At 42.0% G+C, this 5127-nt stretch overlaps 1 non-coding gene across 1 annotated transcript; it reads right to left on the bottom strand.

Annotated features, from left to right (window-relative positions):
* Positions 1-4674: 4674 nt before the first annotated feature.
* On the bottom strand, positions 4675-4808 carry LOC119313452. The gene has a single exon (XR_005151736.1). It is a non-coding gene; the product is annotated as a small nucleolar RNA snoR80 (small nucleolar RNA).
* Positions 4809-5127: the final 319 nt, after the last annotated feature.

Below are 5127 nucleotides of genomic sequence, written 5' to 3'. Positions count from 1 at the left end.
GCACCCTCCGTCCTTGTGGCCGCCTCGTGGCTCCTCCGATTTCATCTCCAAGTCTCCTGGTTGTCTTCTGGTTCAAGAAAAATCATCACGAAGGATTTATTCCGTTTGGACTCTGTTTGGTATTCCTTTTCTGCGAAACTCAAAAACATGGGAAAAACAGGAACTGGCACTGGCCTCTAGGTTAATAGGTTAGTCCCAAAAAATAATATAAAATAGCATATGAATGCATATAAAACATCCAAAACAGATAATATAATTGCATGGAACAATAAAAAATTATAGATACGTTGGAGACGTATCAACAGGCATTTGAGTTCCAATAGAGTCACCGGATGACAGAGGCGTCCCCTCATAAGTTGAGTCGGAAGGATTAAGAGGTTGATGAATGAGACCAGCCATTGGAAGGGAGAGATCCAGGCTATGAGGCACCTCGTTTCGATGCTTGCGAGGAGCAGGCGTCTTGGGTAAGCCAGATGCGAGATCTTGAGTGCCGTCACTTCGGGTCATTCGCCTTGACTCATGTTGCTGTTTCTTCAAAAGAAAGTTGGGGTCCAAATGAGCAAGAGGGTATGAAAATATTACTTTTCAGATGACCCGCCTTGTTTTCTTACTTGGCAAAGATTCTGAGCCGGAGGAGATAGTAGTTACCTCTGCTTCATGAGACTGGCTTGTCTCTGCGTCGTCCTGAGAGGAATCAGCATCAATAAGTTGTATAAAGAGAAGGCCAAGAGAATCAAGTTCTACCTCCGACTCTTCCAGATGGAAAAGCTCTTGTGTTGTTTGTTTATTGCGATGACCTGTGCCATGAGATTTTCCTCCCCTTGCCCTCTTGGCTGGAGCGGCGGTGGCTTGCAATTTCTTCTTCTAGAAGGGAGAGTCAGCCTATACACATGTGAGCAATAGGTTAAAATGATGTGAAGGATAAGAGATGGATAAACATGACAAAGTTTGATCAGGTTGCTTACAAGAGGAGCCGGGTTAAGAGTGCAGAAGGGGTTTAGTCCCACTTTGCTGCAGTTTTCCAGGGACTCGCCAAGCAGTGTCTTAACAGATTCATTGATTTCTTTGTCAGTCAGGCGTGCTTGGTTGTAACGCTAAGGATCTTTGGTATCACCAGTATCACTACAAGAAATATGTCAACTTGTGACCTTGACTATTGGTCACTGAATGGTCATTGTTTTTCATTTGTGACCTTTTTGTGACAAAAAATAGAAGGTCAAAAGCTGGCGGTCGTAAACTAAAATTAACGACCTTCTTCGGGATAAGGTCGTAGACGTTTACGACCAAAACAGAAGGTCATTGAACCCATGACCTTTTGTTTTGGTCACTTGTTGTTTGCCCAGGCCACGTCGGATCCAACATGGCAAGCTGACATGGCAAAATTGCGACCAATTGAATTGGTCGTTGGTAAGATTCAGCCCAGTCCAATTAGGTGTTCTACATGGGACAAGCCCATTAATTCAGCCTTTTTAACATATATTTTTCTGTTTCGGTAGCTACATGGGCCTAGCCCAACATTTTAGCCTTCTTATTTCATGGGTCATGGCCTTTTTGTGATCTATTTAGTTTTTGGGCCTAAGCCTTTTTATTTTCTTGGCCATCGCCTTTTCACAATTGATTCTTTTAGTAATTTTGTTCATTTTTCCTGAATTGTTTGATTTGTGGCCTTTTTAGGGCCCAAATAGCATTTGTTTCATTTCTGACATATCAACAATAAAGTACCAGTAATAAATAACCAGTATTTTGGTCAAGAGAGCCCCAATCACACAAATTTTCAGAAATGACGACCAAAATGAGTATATTATACATATTACAATCATGCCATAGTTCACATCATCCAGGAATTTAGAACAACTACAAAGTGCTGCTATGAGGTATATAACAACCATTCACAACATCCACGAACATATAATTAGCTACAAAGATGAAGCGTTCCCTTTTTCCAACTTCTTGAGCCTAGAGCTCCTGTAAAAGACAGGAAATGATCATTATCATGGCTGTGAATTCAGAATGAAAGCAATATCGTCGAACATACAACAGCTAGGAAAAGAATATTGAACAGAACAATAAACAAATAGACAAGCAGGTAGGGGTCGATCCTAAAGCATGGGGGCATGCAAAAAGTTAAATACCAGCAAGCTCTAAGAAGACTCCAAGAACTTGATGGCTCACAATACAATCATGCTTTTGACAACAAATACTACTAGAATTGAGGCGCAGAACATGTTCTAAAAAGTGTCAACATCATGGCAGTAACAATTAACAGTAGCAGCTAGCAGGACATCAATCAAGCGCAACTAAGCTACTAATGTTCACCAAATTTAAAAATCTGTCCATCTAGTTAACAAAAGTACAACACCACACTTAGGAACTCGGAGCAAGAAAAAGATCATGTTGCTTAGGAGCTACCACAAATGATACTGATCAAGGGCAAAAACAAGTTGGTGTGATATCGTTCATTCATTCATTCTCATCACAATCATACATTGAATTTATTAAAGGTTACGGACTCATTTCTTGACATAGCATTGGGAAATCACAAGAATAGTATATGGACCAAAGTGTCCAGATAAGTAGATAACACATGGAGGTCACAATCACATAGCAAAGGAAGAGTGGGACAGACCGAGGACATACCCTCTGGACAGATCAAAGACTTCACGCTTCCTCACGCTTCCTCTTCCTCAGTGGACAAATCAATGACTTCACTTCCTCTTCCTCATGCACCAACAGGAAGACCATATCAAACACATTGGTGCCAACAACCTGCAAAACAGCACAACCATCCACACATTAAGGACTGACTTCAGATCAGTGGGTCCATTAACACAAGGCAATAAGAAACTGTACTCACACAGCGACAATCACCAGCATTCCCAACAATGATCTGGGTCTCTAGTTTACTGTTTATTTCCTCTAGGTACATCAATTAATTCAGTACAAATTGTTAGTCCGCTGCTAGCTTGTGTAGGTAAAACAAGGCTATCAATCAATTAATTCAGTCTGAGCAGTTAACAGCAAAGCTGTGTAGGTACACCACCGTGACTACTAGCTCACATATTTGGACTTGCAATCAAGGAATCTAGAACTAATTCCACTGCGTGCTAATCTGAAGCATCAGGACATGCTCTTTCCTACTGCATAATTATAGTAGCTCGTATACCTAGATTTGCAGTCAGGAAATCCCAGAATTAACTCCTTACTAACCAGCGTTTATCCATTATGACATGCTATTTTCTACTAGTATGTGTGTTTCTCTGCATGGAGTAGATAACATGCTTAAATTCTCAAATGAAGAGATCCGAAATTAATTGTAAGGAGTTAACATGATATTTGTACTGAACTTAGTCCTTATTTCATCATCACATACTAGATTAAACTGCCAACTACTGAACTTAGTCCTTGCACAGCTGAAACTCTGAAACTGGGACTAGAAGAACAGCACCATCACTGGGCTACCACAAGTCTACTAGTACTAGATACCTATCGATTAGAAAATAAAGCTAAGTTATACTAGTAGTGGTGATGCTCAATTGCCACTGTTCAGGTCAATGGTAGGGGGCACGAGTGAAGAGGGAGGAAGGCGCAGTGGCTACCTGCCTATGGACCGGCGGGGCATCAGGGGCACCTTGAGGCGCTGCTTGAGGATGCGGCGCTAGCGCTGGATGCGCACAAGCTTGGGCCACTTGACGAACCGGTGGAGGTCCTTCTTGCGTGGTAGCACGCCGCCGATGCCGAACTACTTTGGCCTCTTTTCGAACAGTGAGTTCACCACCTTGTCCTGCAACCAGACACCAACCTAACCCAGTCAGATCACATGCGCCGCAGAGATTCCAAGCAGGACCAGAGGGCTGGGTGCAGTACCACTGTCTGCTTCTTATGTTCCTCGGTTGCAGCCTTTGCAACCTCTCTTTCATATCCCTACGAACATACATAATCATCAGAATCAGCACTATAAGCTCGGGTTGCTCATGAAACATATAATTAACAAAACAGAATAGTTTGTGGACATTGCAAAAGAACAGAAAGCACACATATATATTTAACAAAAGCAACAACCAGGAATAGATGACTTAACAATTCATGTTTGTTAACAAAACAAGAGTGGACATCTCACAGTGAGTTAACTATGTGATGGCTTTAGTAAAACACATACTAGCATTCGGTGCTACAAGAGACAATGGGAATCCAACTATCCCAACAACCCAGCTTGGTAAATCCATGTTGCTAAAAGGCCAATCCTAATCAGGTTGGAACTAGACCTGGTTTCAAACATGTGAGCTAGAACTATCGCAATACCACATGCCAAAAAAAACCTACAGATCCATCAAACTACTGTTTGTAGGTCTGGCATCAGTGGTGTCAATATAGTCATTTGGGAGAAAATTAAAGTGATAATTAGACTGCCATTACAAGCTGCTGGTAACTTGTAGTCTACTTTACAGGTACAGTGATATCTTAAGAGTTACAGTCTAAATACATAAAACTTAAGAACATGGGAATAAACAGACCAACCCCCACATTCCAATAATTCAAACACTCAGCAGTCAAATGTGTGTGCATGTGCATGTAAATGTACCAAGGTTATGCAAAACTATGGTGCATTTAAACTATGAGATCATTTGGTCCGCACATTTAGATCATTTAACACACAAAAAAGAGAGGACTGCATATAAATGTATGTGTCGTTTCCAGGATAACTTGGCACTGAGAATGCCACCAATCAGGATATACCACACAACAGAGAATAGCTTGTAGCGTCCGAGACTAATCGCCATGAGGAACACAAATCATCCTCAGGAATTGGTAATGAACGCCAGAACAAAGAACAAACAAAACAGATGGAATTTGTGTTGTCCCTGCAAGTGCCATAAACCAGAGCTCATCATGAAATGGTTACTAAGCTCTATAGAATTTGTGTTGTCCACAAGGAATAACTTTGGTCTGCCATTGCTGACAAAACCCATGGCTCCTAGCAGTGCCGAGCCTTGGCGTGGAACCCTAGCAGCGACTCATCCGCCTCGTTGGGGAGGAGGGAGCAGCCATGAGGGGAGGGCTCGTCCTCGACCACCTACAGCAGCTTCTCCAGATGGTAGCAACCTATAGACATCACAAACGGAAGAAGTC

The sequence above is a fragment of the Triticum dicoccoides genome, chromosome 5B (assembly GCF_002162155.2).
Source record: "Triticum dicoccoides isolate Atlit2015 ecotype Zavitan chromosome 5B, WEW_v2.0, whole genome shotgun sequence".
Taxonomy (NCBI): domain Eukaryota; kingdom Viridiplantae; phylum Streptophyta; class Magnoliopsida; order Poales; family Poaceae; genus Triticum; species Triticum dicoccoides.
This window is presented reverse-complemented; position numbering and strand designations above follow the sequence as displayed.